Source organism: Ovis aries, chromosome 2, assembly GCF_016772045.2.
Source record: "Ovis aries strain OAR_USU_Benz2616 breed Rambouillet chromosome 2, ARS-UI_Ramb_v3.0, whole genome shotgun sequence".
In the NCBI taxonomy this organism is placed as follows: Eukaryota; Metazoa; Chordata; class Mammalia; order Artiodactyla; family Bovidae; genus Ovis; species Ovis aries.
In genome coordinates, this window is record NC_056055.1 from 98781946 (window position 1) to 98800475 (window position 18530).

The window sequence follows — 18530 nt, forward strand, 5'->3', positions numbered from 1 at the left end:
AATTCTATAATCAGACAAAGATAGTGCAAAAAAGAATAATAACAGAGTAATATCTCTCAGCAACATAGATGCAAAATTCTCAAGACAATATTATCAAATCAAATCCAGTAACGTATGACAATATATATACATACATACTGTGAATAGCTGGGGTTTTTCCAGGTATGCAAGGCTCATTTAATATTTGAAAATTGATCAATGTAATCAACCATATAAATAGGCTATAGAAGAAAAATCATGTGATCATAATTAACTGACACAAATAAGTCATTTGATAAAATTGACACTCATGTATTACAAAAACCACCAGAAACTAACAGTAAAGGAGAATGTCTCATATTTAATTGGATTATCTACAGTGAACATCATATTTAGTGGTGAAATGCTGAACATTTTCTAAGCTTGACATCATTCTAGGGAATCTACTCTCAACAATACATTCACCATAATATTGGAAGTTCCATTTTCTGAATAAAGCAAGTAAAAAAAAAAAAGGCTTATTTATTACAAAGTAAAAAACAAAAAAAAAGAAACTACACATGTAGGAGATATAGTTTTCTCATTAGAAAATCCCAATAGATACAAAGGAAATAATCTTCTTAAAAGTAATGTTGGGCAAGTTTGCAGGATATTTCAAAATGCAAAAATTAGTTGCATTTCCAGAAACTAACAACAATCTGATAGAAACCAAAATTATATTTGTAGAATCATCTACAGTTCCTCAGACTTAAATTACATGCTCATAAATTTATGAAAACATGTATGGCATCTCTACCACAAATACTTTAAAATGTTAATTAAAGAAATCAAAGAAGCTCTAAATCAGTGGAGAGAAACACTGTCTTCATGGATGAGAAGATTTAGCAGAGTAATGATCTTAATAATTTCCAAGCTGATCTATTTGTTTAATGCAATGTCTACCAGAATCTTCAATAGTAAGTGAACTGAGAACTTCTAGATGTTCAATCTGGATTTAAAAAAGGCAGGGGAACCAGGGATCAAATTTGCAAGATCTGTTGAAAAAGATCATAGAAAAATCAAGAAACTTTCAGGAAAACATCTACTTCTGATTTATTGACTATGCCAAAGCCTTTGAATGTGTGGATCACAACAAACTATAGTATATTTTTCAAGAAATGGGAATACCAGACAACCTGAACTGTCTCCTGAGAAATCTGTATGCAGGTCAAGGAGCAACAGTTAGAACTGGACATGGAACAACAGACTGGTTCCAAAGTGGGAAAGGAGTACATCAAGGCCATATATTGTCACCCTGATTATTTAACTTATATGCAGAGTACATCATGCGAAATGCCAGACTGGATGAATCACAAGCTGGAATCAAGTTGCTAAGAGAAATGTCAATACTTCAGATATGCAGATGCCACCACCCTTATGGCATAAAGCGAAGAGGAACTAAAGAGCTTCTTGAAAGTGAAAGAGGAGAGTGAAAAATCTGGCTTAAAACTCAACATTCAGAAAACTAAGATCATGGCATCTGGTCCTATCACTTCATGGCAAATAGACAGGGAAACAATGGAAACAGTGACAGATTTTTTATTTTCTTGGGCTCCAAAATCACTGTAGATGGTTACTGTAGCCATAAAATTAAAAGATGCTTGTACTTGGAAGTAAAGCTATGACAACTTAGAAAGCATATTAAAAAGCAGAGATATTACTTTGCCAACAAAGCTCCATCTAGTCAAAGCTATGGTTTTTCCAGTAGTCATGTATGGATGTGAGTTGGACCATAAAGAATGATGAGCAGTGAAAAATTGATGCTTTTGAACTTTGGTGCTAGAGAGGAATATTGAGAGTCCCTTGGACAGTAATGGTATCCAACCAGTCCATCCTAAAGGAAATCAATCCTGAATATTCATTGAAAGGACTGATGCTGAAGCTGAAACCCCTATACTTTGGCCATCTAATATGAAGAACTGACTCATTGGAAAAGACCCTGATGCTGGGAAAGATTGGAGACAGAAGTAGAAGAGGACGACAGGGGATGAGATGGTTGGATGGCATCACTGACTCAATGGACATGAGTTTGAGCAGGCTCCAGTTGTTGGTGATGGACAGACAGCCTAGCTTGCTGCAGTCATGGGGTTGCAAAGTGTTGGATATGACTGAATAACTGAACTGAACTGGTCTATTTAATGCAATGTGTACTATAATGTTAGTATTAATAACACATTTTTAGATATAGACAAGCTTATTCTAAAACTTGTATGGAAAGTATAGGCCCTACAATTATTGAAATAATTTTTTAAAAAGAAAATATAATGAGAGAAATTTCCCTACCCAAAGTCAAGGCCTACTAACAGAGCTATGGGCTTCCCAGGTAGTGCTAGTAGTAAAGATCCTGCCTGCAGGAGATGTAGGAGGTGCAGGTTGAATTTCTAGGTTGGTCAGATCCCATACAGGAGGGCATGGGAAGCCATTCAAGTTTTTTTTTTTTTTTTGCCTGGAGAATTCCATGGACAGAGGAGCCTGGTGAGATATAGTCCATGAATCACAGAGTCAGACATGACTGAAGCGATTTAGCATGCACACACACAAACACAGTTATAGCTACCAAGACAATGGTACTGCTGGGGGGAAAGACAAAAAGACCAATGGGAAAAACAGAAAACCCCAAAGCTGACCAACATATATTTGTCCAACTGATATTTTGTATAAAGGTACCAAAGCAATTCAGTAAAGGAGGGAGCACCTTTCCAACAAAAAATTTTGAAACAATTATGTGCCTAAAATAGTCTCAACTTAAGTTTTATGCCTGTATACATTTTAAATAACAATTTAACTAAAATGTAAAACTATAAAATGTTTAGATAAAATTGCAGAAAAATCTTTGGGACTTAAGGCTAGGTGAAAAATTCTTAGAATTGAAATTAAAAACACAATGTATAAAAGGAAAAGTTGACAAAGCATATTAAAATGAAACAAAGAAATAAAAACTTCTGCCCTGTTAAAGAACCTGTGAGGAGACAGGAATTGCATCTAGAAACATAAGACTCTCAAAACCTGGTAAAATACAATACTAAAACAAGACAAAAAGGTGAAAAAATTGGCAAAATAAATGAACAAACATTTTCAATGAAGAGACTACATAGATGGAAAATAAACCCATAAATGTGTTCAGTGTCATTTTCTGTAAAGGAAATTCAAATTAAAACCAAAATGAGTATCAATATCTCCTATTAAAATAACTAAAGTTGAAAAAAAATTGTAGTAACAGCGTATGCTGATAAAGATGTGGCGAAAACAAATTATTTATACAGTGCCTCAAGAAATGTAAAAAAATGATCCAGCCACTCTAACACAGGTTTCAGTTTCTTTAAAAAAAATCAGAACATGCACTTCACATGTGATGTAGCAATTGCACTGTTGGGCATTTATTTATAATAAATGCTCTTATATTCAATTAACATTTGTCAACAAATTTTTATAGCACCTCCATTTGTATGAGCTGCAGACCAGAATGTTTAATAGATGAATGGTTTAAAAAATGTGGTATATCCATGAAGCCCAAGCATACTGGAATGGGTAGCTTATCCCTTCTCCAGTGTATCTTCCCAACCTAGGAATCAAATTGGGTCTCCTGCATTGCAGGCAGATTCTTTACCAATTGAGTTATGACAGAAACCCCTTTAAATTTTATTCATCATGCAAGGGACTACTGATACTCAAAACACTTTGTATATATACACTCTGAAAATTAACTTCAGCGTAAAAAGCCAGTCTTCAAAAAGTTAATGCTATTTGATTCGGCTTATATCGCATTCTTGAAAGGAGAAAATGGTAGAGATAAGAGGGTTGGAGGTGGTGGTAGAGACAGGCATCCATGGATATAAGAGAGCAACGTGTGTGATCCTTTTGAAGAAACTATTCTGCATGTTGACTTACATGCTGGACACAGAAATGTAAATGTAATAAAATAGCATGGCAGAGGGATGGTATGGGGAGGGAGGTGGAAGGGGGGTTCAGGATGGGGAACACGTGTATACCTGTGGCGGATTCATGTTGATGTATGGCAAAAGCAATACAATATTGTAAAGTAATTAAACTCCAATTAAAATAAATAAATTTATATTTTAAAAAATAAATAAAATAGCATGGCACTAAACACATGTCAATCTTAAGGGAGTTAAACCCTGAATATTCACTGGAAGGATTGATGCTGAAGCTCCAGTATTGTGGTCATCTGATGCAAACAGATGACTCACTGGAAAAGTCCTTGATGCTGGGAAAGATTGAGGGCAGAAGTAGAAGAGGGTGTCAGAGGATGAGATGGCTGGATGGCATCATGGATGCAATCAACATGAACTTGGGAAAATTCCGGGAGATGGTGAGGGACAGGGAGGCCTGGCAAGCTGCAGCCCAGGGAATCGCAAGCAGTCAAACAGGAATGGATGAATGAATAACAACAACAACAAACACAAATACACACAATTAGCACATGCAAGCTGAAATCAAGATTGCCAGGAGAAATGTCAACAACCTCACATATGCAGATGACACCACTCTAATGATATAGAGCAAAGAGGAACTAAAGAGACTCTTGATGAGGGTGAAAGAAGAGAGTGAAAAAGTTGGCTTGAAACTCAACATTCAAAAAACTAAGATCATGTCATCTGGTCCCATTGCAAATAGAAGGGGAAAAGTGCAAGTAGTGACAAATTTTATTTTCTTGAGTTCTATAATCACTGCAACAGTGACTGTAGTCTCAAAACTGAAAGATCCTTGCTCCTCAGAAAGACAGCTATGATAAAACTAGACAATGTTTTGAAAAAAATCAGAGACACCACTTTGCTGATAAAGCCCATATAGTCAAATCTATGGTTTTTGCAGAAATCATGTATGGATGTGAGAGTTGGACTATAAAGAAGGCTGAGTGCCAAAGAATTGACACCTTCATACTGTGGTGCTGGAAAGACACTTCAGAATTCCTTGAAGAGCAAGGAGATCAAATCATCAGTCCTAAAGGAAATGAATCCTGAATACTCATAGGAAGGACTGATCCTGAAACTGAAGTTCCAATACTCTGGCAACCTGATGGGAAGAACTGACTCATTGGAAAAGACCCTGAGGCTGGGAAAGATTGAAGGCACAAGAAGAAGGGGGTGACACCAAGGATGAGATAGTTAGATAGCATCACTGACTCAATGAATATGAATTTGAGCAAACTCCAGGAGACAGTGGAGAGCAGAGGAGTCTGGTATGCTGCAGTCCATGTAGTTACGAAGATTGGAGATGACTTAGGGACTGAACAACAGCCAACACATTCAAAACTGGTGGACTTGAGTAATGGCAAAGGATTTGACATTACTCAATATGCCAATATCCTTATTGTGATTCATAGAATAGGCCCTCTCTGTGTTATTTCTTATAACTCATGTGATTCTACAACTATCCCAAAACAAAGAGCTAGAAAAATTAGTAGAAAAAAAAAATAGTCAAGTGGTCCATTCATTTAGGGATAATGACATTGTTTAGGGATAGTAAGAAAATATAAAAAGGAAAATCAGCCCTCTTTTCCTTAGTATTATGAAATCTATTTCTTAAGATACATACATATACCTCCTTAAATGCATGGAAACACATATAAATAGTTTCCATTTATGTAAAATACCATTGCAGACTTGTGTGTTAAAAGCATTGTTTTGGAAAAATCTTTTTTTTTTTTTTTACAAAAATGAGCATTTCTTTAATAAATCGAACTTATTTGCAGAAACTAACTAGTTCACAACTGGGAAAGGAGTACGTCAAGTCTGTATATTGTTACTCTGCTCACTTAACTTATATGCAGAAAACATCATGTGAAATGCCAGACTGGATGAATCACAAGCTGGAATCAATATTGCTGGGAGAAATATCAGTAACCTAATACGGAAATAATACCACCCTTATGGCAGAAAGTAAAGCGGAAATAAAGAGTATCTTGATGAGGATGAAAGAGGAGAGTGATAATGCTGGCTTAAAACTCAACATTCAACAAAGATCATGGCATCCAGTCCCATCAGTTCATGGCAAGTAGATAGGGAAACAATGGAAACAGTGACAAGCTTTATTTGCTTGGGCTTCAAAATCACTGCAGATGGTGACTGCAGCCATGGAATTAAAAGACACTTGCTCTTTGGAAGGAAAGCTATAACAAACCTAGACAGTATATTAAAAAGCAGAGATGTTTCTTTGCCAACAAAGGTCCATCTAGTCAAAGCTATGGTTTTTCTAAGAGTCATTTATGGATGTGAAAGTTGGACGATAATGAAGGCTGAGTGCCAAAGAATTGATGCTATTGAACTGTGGTATTGGGGAAGACTCTTGAGTCTTTTGGACTGCAACAATAGCAAACCAGTCCATCCATAAGGAAATCAGTCCTGAATATTCATTGGAAGGACTGATGCTGAAACTGAAGCTCCAGTAATTTGGCCACCTGATGTGAAGAACTGACTCATTGGAAAAGACCCTGATGCTGGGAAAGATTAAAGGCAGGAGGAGAAGGGGACAAAAGAGGGCAAGATAGTTGGATGGCTTCACTAACTCAATGGACATGACTTTGAGCAAATTCCCGGAGATAGTGAAGGATAGGGAAGCCTGGTGTGCTGCATTACATGGGTTGGCAAAGAGTTGGACATGACTGAGAAACTGAACAACAACAATTGGCAGGAAATTCTATAGGTGTTCTGTTTGAATTATAATATTCCAAAATAACATACTTTTATTATTGCCTAGCATCCTGATTCCTTACCTGATGCAAAATTTCATACCCAAATGAAAAGTAGGAAGTCAAGTGATACCTGAAGTAACAGGCAAATTTGGACATGGAGTAAAAAATGAGGCATGGCAAAGGCTAACAAAGAATGCCAAGAGAACATACTGGTCATAGTAAACACCCTCTTCCAAAAACACAAGAAAAGACTCTTCGCATAGCCATCAACAGATGGTCGATACTGAAATCAGACTGACTATATTCATTGCAGCCAAAGATGGAGAAGCTGTTACAGTCAGCAAAAATAAGACCAAGAGCTAATTGTGGCTTAGATCACAAACTTCTTATTGCCAAATTCAGGCTCAAATTGAAGAAAGTAGGGAAAACCACTAGACCATTCAGGTATGACCTAAATCAAATCCCTTATGATTATGCAGTAAAAGTGACAAATAGATTCAAGCAATTAGATCTGATAGAGTGCCTGAAGAACTATGGATGTAGGATGGTGACATGTGTCAGGAGACAGTGATCAAGACCATCCTCAGGAAAAAGAAATGCAAAAAGGCAAAATGGTTGTCTGAGGATGCCTTACAAACAGCTGAGAAAAGAAAAGAAGATAAAGGCAAATGAGAAAAGGAAAGATATATCCATCTGAATGTAGAGTTCCAAAGAATAGCAAGGAGAGATAAGAAAGCCTTCCTCAGTGATCAATGCAAAGAAATAGAGGAAAACAATAGAATGAGAAAGACTAGAGATCTCTTCAAGAAAATTAGAGATACCAAGGGAACATTTCATGCAATGATGGGCACGATAAAAGACAAAAATCATATGGACCTAACAGAAGCAGAAGATATTAAGAAGAGGTGGCAAGAATTCACAGAATAACTACACAAACTCTTTTGTGTAGTTATCTTCATGACCCAGATAACCATGATGGTATGGTCACTTACCTAGAGCCAGACATCCTGGAATGTGAAGTCAAGTGGGCCTTAGGAAGCATCACTACGAGCAAAGTTAGTGGAGGTGATAGAATTCCAGTGGAGCTATTTTAAATCCTTAAAGATGATGCTGTGAAAGTGCTGCACTCAAATCTGGAAAACTCAGCAAATCTGGATATGCCAGCAAATCTCAAAAATTCAGCAGTGGCCACAGGACTGAAAAGGTCAGTTTTCATTCCAATCCCAAAGAAAGGCAATGCCAGAGCATGTTCAAACTGCTGAACAATTTCACTCACCTCACATGGTAGCAAAGTAATGCTCAACATTTTTCAAGTCAGGCTTCAACAGTATGTGAACCATGAACTTCCAGATGTTCAAGCTGGATTTAGAAAAGGCAGAGGAACCAGAGATCAAATGTCAATATCTGTTACATCATAGAGAAAGCAAGAGAGTTCCAGAGAAACATTTGCTTTATTGACTATGCCAAAGCCTTTGACAGTGTGGATCACAACAAACTGTGGTCCGTTCTTCAAGACATGGGAATGCCAGACCACCTGAGCTGCCTCTTGAGTAATCTGTATGCAGGTCAACAAGCAACAGTTAGAACTGGATGTGGAAAAACAGACTGGTTCCAAATTGGGAAAGGAGTACATCATGCTGTATATTGTCACCCTGCTTATTTAACTTACATGCAGAGTACATCTTGCCTTGAGAATCCCAGGGATGGGGGAGCCTGGTGGGCTGCCATCTATGGGGTTGCAGAGTCGGACATGACTGAAGTGGCTTAGCAGCAGCAGCAGAGTACATCATGTGAAATGCCGGGTTGGATGAAGCATAAGATGGAATCAATATTGCCAGGAGAAATATCAGTAATCTGAGATATGCAGATGACACCATTCTTATGGCAGAAAGTGAAGAACTAAAGAGCCTCTTGATGAAAGTGAAGAGGAGATTGAAAAAGCTGGCCTAAAACTCAGTATTCAGAAACTAAGATCATGGCATCCAGTTCCATCACTTCATGGCAAATAGTTGGGGAAACAATGGAAACAGTGAGAGACTTTATTTTTTTGGTCTCTAAGATCACTGCAGATGGTGACTGCAGCCATGTCATTAAAAGACACTCTCTCCTTGTTAGAAAAACTATGACCAACCTAGACAGCATATTAAAAAGCAGAGACATTACTTTGCCAACAAAGGTCCATCTAGTCAAAGCTGTGGTTTTTCCAGTAGTCATGTATGGATGTGAGAGTTGGACTATAAAGAAAGCTGAGCACCAAAGAATTGATGCTTTTGAATTTGGTGATGGAGAAGACTCTTGAGAGTCCTTTGGACTGCAAGGATATCCAACCAGTAAATCCTAAAGGAAACCAGTCTTGAATATTCACTGGTAGGACTGATATTGAAGCTGAAACTTCAATACTTTGTCCACCAGATGTGAACAATGGACTCACTGGAAAAGTCCCTGATGCTGGAAGAGATTGAAGGTGGGAGGAGAAGGGGATGACAGAGGATGAGATGTTTGGATGGCATCACTGACTCCATGTACATTCGTTTGAGCAAGCTCCAGGAGTTGGGACAGGGATGCCTGGCATGCTGCTATCCATGGGGTCACAAATAGCTGGACACAACTGAGCAACTGAACTGAACTGAACTAAACCTGAAAGACTTGAAATTTAAAGTTCCATTTAAAATCTTACAATTTGCCATTTTACACTTGCATGAAATGGCTTCTTTTTAAGATATTCTATTGAAGCCATCAACAGTTTTCTTGAGATCTCTATCTATCAAGATTCCAATGGCATTTTTTTAAGAAGTAGAAAAAAAAATCCTTCAGTTTGTTAATAACCACAACTAACCCTGATTAGGCAAAGCAATTATTAAGGATATTGAATATAGCTTCAGGTTTCTTATTTCCTGAAATTTAAACTATATTACAAGGCTATTTTAATCAAAAGAGTGTGATACTGATATGAAAATAGACAGTGCAGACAATGGAACATAATTGAACACTTTGAAATAAATTCCTATATACGTGGCAACTAAAATTTGACAGCTGAGCCAAGGAATAATCATTGGAGAAAAGACAGTCTCTTTAATAACTGAAAATGGAAAAATAAGATATTCACATGTGAAAGAATGGCTCTAGACTCTATCTTTCACCACTTACAAAAGTTAACTTGAAATGAATTAAAGACTGAAATATTAGACCTGAAACTATACAACTCCTAGAAGGAAATACAGAGAAAACATTTCTTGACATGGGTCTTGGTAGTAATTTTTATATGTGATACCCATAGAAAAAGCAACAAAATTAAACAAATAAGACTACATCAAACTAAAAAGTGTCTATAAAATGAAACAATCAACAAAATGAATGGTAATCTATTGCATAGGCAAAAATATTTGCAAACCATGTATCTGATAAGGAGTTAATATCCAAATACATAAAGAACTCATACAACTGAATAGCAAATAAACAAATTATCAAGTTTAAAAATAAGCCAAGAACCTGAATATACATTTTTTTAAAAACACATTCAAATGGCCAATAGTAGATGACAAGATGCCTAACATCACCAATCATCATAGGAATGCAAATCAAAACTACAATGAGGGGGCTTCCCTGGTGGCTCAGTGATAAAGAGTCTGCCTGCAAATGCAGAAATACAGATTCTATCCCAGATCTGGGAAGATCCCCACATGCCGCAGGGGAACTAGTCCTATGTGCCACAACTATTGAGCCTGGGCTCTAGAGCCTGGGAGTATTAACACTGAAGCCAAAAGCCATAACTACCTAAGCCAGCTCGCCCTGGAGCCTGTGCTCTGCAACAAAAGAAGCCACCGTGATGACAGGCCTGTGCACCACAACTAGAGAATAGCCCTTGGTCACCGCAACTAGAGAGCAGCCCACTCAGCAAGGAGACCCAACACAGCCAAAAATAAATAAAATTATTAAAATAGGAAACACAATGAGATATCACCTCATGCCTATTAAAATGGCTCTCGTCCAGAAGACAAAAATAACAAATGCTGGTAAGGATACGGAGAAAAAGGAACCTTTATTTACTGTTGGTGTGAATATTAACTCTTATAGCCAGCATAGAAAACAGTAGAGAAGTTCCTCAAAAAGTTAAAAATATGACTATCATATGATATAGTAATTCTATTTCTGAGTACTTTTCCAAAGAAAATTTTAAAAATTTGAGAAGATATATGTACCTTATTTTCTTACAGCTTTATTTACAATAGCCAAGACAGGGGAACTACATAAGTTTCCATCACGAGATGGACAGATAATGCAATTGTAGTAATATTCAGTTGGACAAGAAACGTCTGAAAATGTTGGGTCCACCTATACTAAGATTTTTTTTCAGTAGTATTCAGTAGTACTACTAGAGTGGCATATGATCCAAGTTTGGCTGAACCCACAAATGCAGAGTGTAGGTATGAGAAACCAAGTACAGGGAGGGCTGACTATATGTTATACATCAACTTTCAACCGTGCATTTTCAACTCTGTGAAGCATCAATATCTCTAACCTCTGAGATGTTTGTCAGTTATATATGCAGTGGAATACTCTTCGGCCATTGAAAAGAAGGACAGCCTGTCTTTTGTGACAACATAGATCTTGAGACCATAATATAAATGAGATAAGTCAGACAGACAAAAACAAATAGTGCATAATCTTAATTTTATATATGGAATCTAAAGAAACATAACTCCTAGAAAAAGAGAACAGACCTGTGATTTCCAGAGATAAAGGGTGGGGAGGGGGGATTCAGTGAAGTTGCTCAAAAAGTACAAATTTCTAGTTATAGAATCAGTGTAAGTACTGGTGATGTAATATACAACGTGATGAGTGTGGTTAACACTGCTGTATGGTATGTTTGAAAGTTGGTAAGAAAATAAGTCCTAGAAGCTCTCATCACACACACAAAAATTTTTTCTAACTATATGAGGTGATGGATGTTCCCTAAACTTGTAGTAATCATTTTACAGTATATGTAAGTCAAGCCCTTATGCTCTCTCTGTACCTTAAACTTATAACAGTGTTGGATGTCAATTATATTTCAATACAACTGAAAGAAAAAAACAAACTATTCAGAGTATGAGGTACTTACCCTTCATTAGGTGGCCATAAGGTTCGTTCATCTTCTTTTCTCTCTGTGCTGATGAATGCAAAATATTATATTATGGTATGTCACCTTGGCAATCATAAAAACCTGGGTGTCTAACCACATGTCTATTTTACCTTGAGTACGTCTGAGGCCATGACTGCAAAATTTCTTGGCTCTGAATTTCTACTTTCTACTCAGTTAGAAACTCTGAAGAATAGTTATTATTACAATACTTCATCATTTTAATTTTTATTCCAAAGCATGTAAAATTGAGAAATAGTTTTCTCTTGTCCACCCACTTCAGGCAGTAAGAACTCTGGAAGTTTCTTTAGTAGACAAGGTATGAGGCTATACTTCATACTTCATTGTGTAGCTTATGATAGTCAGTATAGCTTCTTTTAGGGTAACTTATTAGCTTCTTTAGTTGACAAGCACTCTAAATTCTACAACCATAATTTAAATATATCTGAATTCAACTACTTTGTGTGAAAGAGGAGCTCAACCTCATCTATATCCTCTTCTAATTATTTTCAATCCATCAATTTAAATTCAAATCAATGCATATTTCTTGTGTTTTCTACATGTCAGGCACTAGCGAAAAGTGAAAGTGTTAGTCATTCAGTTGTGTCTGACTTTTTGTGACCCCCATGAATTGTAGCCTGCCCGGGTCCTCTGTCCATGGAATTCTCCAGGTGAGAATACTGGAGTGGATTGTCATTTCCTTCTCCAGCAGATCTTCCTGGCTCAGGGATGGAACCTGAGTCTCCCAAATTGCAGGCAGATTCTTCACCATATGAGCTGCCAGGGAAGCCCTGCCAGGCACTATACTAGACACAAAAACAAATAGAAAAATCTGCTTCCTAATTTCTAAAATATTTAGAAACTACCCAGGAAAAAAGCATATTGCACAAATATTTAAAATGAAGTATAGTAAATGTTAGAGTTAGACAAGGCTGTGGTCCGTGTGATTAGATTGACTAGTTTTCTGTGATTATGGTTTGTGTGTCTGCCCTCTGATGCCTCTTGCAACACCTACTATCTTACCTGGGTTTCTCTTACCTTGGTCGTGGGGTATCTCTTCATGGCTGCTCCAGCAAAGCGCACCCCTGCTCCTTACCTTGGATGACAACATTGTCTGACTCAATGAAATTAAGCAATGCTGTGTGGGGCCACCCAAGACCTACCGTCTTACCTGGGTTTTGCTTAAGTCATGCCATGTGGGGCCACCCAAGACGGGTGAGTCATGGTGGAGAGGTCTGACAGAATGTGGTCCACTGGAGAAGAGAATGGCAAACCACTTCAATATTCTTGCCTTGAGAACCCCATGAACAGTATGAAAAGGCAAAATGATAAGATACTGAAAGAGAAACTCCCCAGGCTGGTAGGTGCCCAATATGCTACTGGAGATCAGTGGAGAAATAACTCCAGAAAGAATGAAGGGATGGAGCCAAAGCAAAAACAATACCCAGTTGTGGATGTGACTGGTGATAGAAGCAAGGTCTGATGCTATAAAGAGCAATATTGCATAGGAAGCTGGAATGTCAGGTCCATGAATCAAGGCAAACTGGAAGTGATCAAACAAGAGATGGCAAGAATGACCGTTGACACTGTCAGCGAACTAAAATGGACTGGAATGGGTGAATTTAACTTAGATTACCATTATTATATCTACAACTGCGGGCAGGAATCCATTAGAAAAAATGGAGTAGACATTATGGTCAACAAAAGAGTCCGAAATGCAGTACTTGGATGCAATCTCAAAAACGACAGAATGATCTCTGTTCGTTTCCAAGGCAAACCATTCAATATCACAGTAATTCAAGTCTATGCCCCAAACAGTAACACTGAAGAAGCTGAAGTTGAATGGTTCTATGAAGACCTACAAGACCTTTTAGAACTAATAGCCAAAAAAGATGTCTTTTTCATTATAGGGGACTGGAATGCAAAAGTAGGAAGTCAAGAAACACCTGGAGTAACAGGCAAATTTGGTCTTGGAATACAAAATGAAGCAAGGCAAAGGCTAATAGACTTTTGCCAAGAGAACACACTGGTCATAGCAAACACTCTCTTTCAGCAACACAAGATAAGACTCTACACATGGACATCACCAGATGGTCAACACCGAAATCAGGTTGATTATATTCTTTGCAGCCAAAGATGGAGAAGCTCTATACAGTCAGCAAAAACAAGACCAGGAGCTGACTGTGGCTCAGATCATGAAGTCCTTATTGCCAAATTCAGACTTAAATTGAAGAAAGTAGGGAAAACCACTAGGCCATTCAAGTATGACCTAAATCAAATTTCTTATGATTATACAGTGGAAGTGAGAAATAGATTTAACTGGAAGTCGTCAAACAGGAGATGGCAAGAGTGAACGTTAACAATATCAGTGAACTAAAATGGACTGGAATCGGTGAATTTAACTCAGATTTGTCTAGATCTGATTAGATAGAGTGCCTGATGAACTATGAATGGAGGTTCACGATATTGTACAGGAGACAGGGATCAAGACCAAACCCAAGAAAAAGAAATGCTAAAAAGCAAAATGGCCATCTGAGGAGGCCTTACAAATAGCTGTGAAAAGAAGAGAAGCAAAAAGCAAAGGAGATAAGGAAAGATATAAGCATCTGATTGCAGAGTTCCAAAGAATAACAAGGAGAGATGAGAAAGCCTTCCTCAGTGATCAATGCAAAGACATAGAGGAAAATAACAGAATGGGAAAGACTAGAGATCTCTTCAAGAAAATGAGAGATACCAAGGGAACATTTCATGCAAAGATGGGCTCGATAAAGGACAGAAATGGTATGGACCTAACAGAAGCAAAAGATATTAATAAGAGGTGGCAAGAATACACAGAAGAACTATACAAAAGAGAATCTTTAAGACCAAGGTAATCACAATGGTGTGATCACTCACCTAGAGCCAGACATCCTGGAATGTGAAGTTAAGTGGGCCTTAGAAAGCATCACTAAGAACAAAGCTAGTGGAGGTGATGGAATTCCAGTTGCGTTATTTCAAATCCTGGATGATGCTATGAAAGTGCTGCACTCAATATGCCAGCAAATTTGGAAAACTCATCAGTGGCCACAGGACTGGAAAAGGTCAATTTTCATCCCAATCCCAAAGAAAGACAATGCCAAAGAATGCTCAAACTACCACACAACTGCACTCATTTCACATGCTAGTAAAGTAATGCCCAAAATTCTCCAAGCCAGGCTTCAGCAATACGTAAACTGTGAACTTCCAGGTATTCAAGCTGGTTTTAGAAAAGGCAGAGGAACCAGAGATCAAATTGCCAACATCTGCTGGATCATGGAGAAAGCAAGAGAGTTCCAGAAAAACAACTATTTCTGTTTATTGACTATGCCAAAGCCTTTGACTTTGTGGATTACAATAAACTGTGGAAAATTCTGAAAGAGATGGGAATACCAGACTACCTCACCTGCCTCTTGAGAAACCTATATGCAGGTCAGGAGGCAACAGTTAGATCTGGACATGGAAAATCAGACTTGTTCCAAGTAGGAAAAGGAGGCTGTATATTGTTACTTTGTTTATTTAACTTATATGCAGAGTACATCATGAGAAACGTTGGGCTGGAAGAAGCACAAGCTGGAATTAAGATTGCTGGGAGAAATATCAATAATGTCAGATATGCAGATGACACCACCCTTATGGCAGAAAGTGAAGAGGAACTAAAAAGCCTCTTGATGAAAGTGAAAGAGGAGAGTGAAAAAGTTGGCTTAAAGCTCAACATTCAGAAAATGATGATCATGGCGTCTGGTCCTATCACTTCATGGGAAATAGATGGGGAAACAGTGGAAACAGTGTCAGGCTTTATTTTTTTGGGCTCCAAAATCACTGCAGATGGTGACTGCAGCCATGAAATTAAAAGATGCTTACTCCTTGAAAGGAAAGTTATGACCAACCTAGATAGCCTATTCAAAAGCAGAGACATTAGCTTGCCAACAAAGGTCCGTGTAGTCAAGGCTATGGTTTTTCCACTGATCATGGATGTGAGAGTTGGTCTGGGAGGAAAGCTGAGCACCAAAGAATTGATGCTTTTGAACTGTGGTGTTGGAGAAGACTCTTGAGAGTCCCTTGGACTTCAAGGAGATCCAACCAGTCCATTCTAAAGGAGATCAGTCCTGGGTGTTCTTTGGAAGGACTGATGTGAAAGCTGAAACTCCAATACTTTGGCCACCTTATGTGAAGTGTTAACCCATTGGAAAGACTCTGATGCTGGGAGGTATTGGTGGCAGGGGGAAAAGTGGAAGACAGAGGATGAGATGGTTGGATGGCATCACCGAGTTGACGGATATGAGTTTGGGTGAACTCCGGGAGTTGGTAATGGACACGGAGGCCTGGCGTGCTGTGATTCATGGGGTCGCAAGGAGTTAGACATAACTGAGTGACTGAACTGAACTGACGGTAAACATTATAAGAGAAAGAAATCTCTTGCTTTTATGTTGATTACTCTTTAGTCTTATGCCAGTCCAGTATCCTAAATTCATAGTTTGTACATAATACTAAATATATTAAATCAGTATGGTAGATAAATTTAAGACAGCCCTGTAATAATTTACATGATATTTTGTGAAATTCTGCTTGAGAAAAACATAGAGAAAAGGAAAACCATGATAACCCTTAAATTTTACCTTAATAATACATCTCTTTTTTGATACTTCTTTTTCTCATTTTTGCTGAAAATGGAATTCAAGGCCACATAGAGAGAGACAATCAATTTTTTCTAAAAGGTTAATCATCTCTCTTTCAGTCTTCAATAAAAGAAGAATCTATACTCTTTTTCTTCATTGTATTCTTTAGAATGACTTCCTAGATATTTGGTGGGAGGAACTCCAGGCTCCATTTTTTTATTGCATATTAATATGTTAATTTCTAAGAATATACATTTTTGGATTCTTGGTATTAGTAAGGCAAGTACTGGTGATACAAAAGTCATAATGAGGTAAGAATTTGCTTATATTTATATATTATTTAATCCTACTGTATTTATTAGCTATATTGTTTAATCTTCATAACAATTCCAAGTTTTGATATTTTGCATGTTTCTCATTATAAAACTAAGGCTATATTACTTAAGTTAAGATATAATCTATAAAATAAAATATGAAATAAAATACTAGAGTAAATCAATAAGAAAAATTTTCTAGCATAAGAAGTCACTTTGTTGTTTTTTATTTAACAAATGACAGACCTGGGATTAAAAACAAAGTTCTGTTTGATGTTGAAATCTTCCTGGTATACTAAATGCTTTGACAGCTCTCTGGTCACCTGAAATAAAGATGTATGCTTTGAAATGTAAAGATTCTAAACCAGAGCTAATCAACCTTTTCTGGTGAAGTCCTATAATCATTTGGAACTCTGTGTTTGCTTGGATCCAAATGTTTGCTGTAATTTTGTATTAGCTACTTTATGTTCTTCCTTAATACAAGGTAAGCAAAAGTGCACCCTGTGGGGCAGAGTGACTTGTCCAAGGGTGGAATCCATTTGATGTAATCTGATCTAACACATACAAAATGATCTAGTAAGAAAAGTATAATATGGAAGGAATGGTTTTTCTCTTTTCTTTTTGAAGATGAAGTGATTTTTGGAAATTCTATTAATCCTGGCATCTTCCAAGGCAGGGTTTGAGAGTAGTATATATTTTGGGGGGCATTGATCCTTTACAATTAGATCAGGTATATACAGATATAATTTACTCATTCTTTTTTTTTTTTTTAGTGTGAAAAACTCTAGTTTTAACACAGTTAAATGTTAACACACTTAATTATTACATGTTTAGATCACTCAGACCTGAATGTTTATAAATTAGGAAAATAGCCTGATGACGTAGTCTAATATTTCAACCTAACTGTCTTTATGAAACAATTATATTCCAACGACTTCAGAGCTTTGTAACATCTTTATTTTGTCTTTGTCAGATAAAAGTTCTAGCATATCATCCTGAAAACTTAGATACCATGTCACAGTTCATAAGAGTCATTCACTTAACAAGTGCTTATTGATCACTTTATATATAATGTGCTGGGGAAGGGTCTGAAGAGGCACTTATTCCTCTTGTTTCAATACTTCATTAGTTCAGTCTTCCTGCTTTGCACAGTTTAATGCCTACACTACAGCACCTTTGACATGATAAAGGTACAATTTAATAAATGAAATCTAGATGAATGTACATTTCTTTCTGAGAAAGAGTTAAAACCTGAGTAAATCACAGATTTCAGGCAGTGCCTTTTTAATGATTCTCCTTAAAAACACTAGAGGGCTTCCTAGGTGGCATTAGTGATAAAGAATCTGCCTGCCAGTGCTGGGAGATGTAAGCAACACCCTTGGTTGGGAAAATCCCCTGGAATAGGAAATGGCACCCAACTCTAGCATTCTCACTGGAAAATTGCCTGGGCAGAGGAGCCTCGTGGGTTACCGTCCATGGGGCCACAAAGATTTGGACACAACTGAGTGACTGAGCATACATTTTAAGCACTAGAAGGGTTATCTGTGATCTTAGAACAGTCTAAATCTCCTAAGGCTTCCTGATCCATTCTGTCTGTGGGTAACTGCCTTCAGTAGTCTTCAGAAAACAAGATAGACCATTTCATATTGACAATTTCAGAATGCCCAAGCATTCAGAGGGATAGCTTCATGTGAATCTTGAAAGTTGAAGTATATCTTACCAGGTGGCCATTGCTCCAGAAGGAATTAGAAAAGGTCTTTTGCAGAAGCAGGAACTGATGAATTAGGTTTATC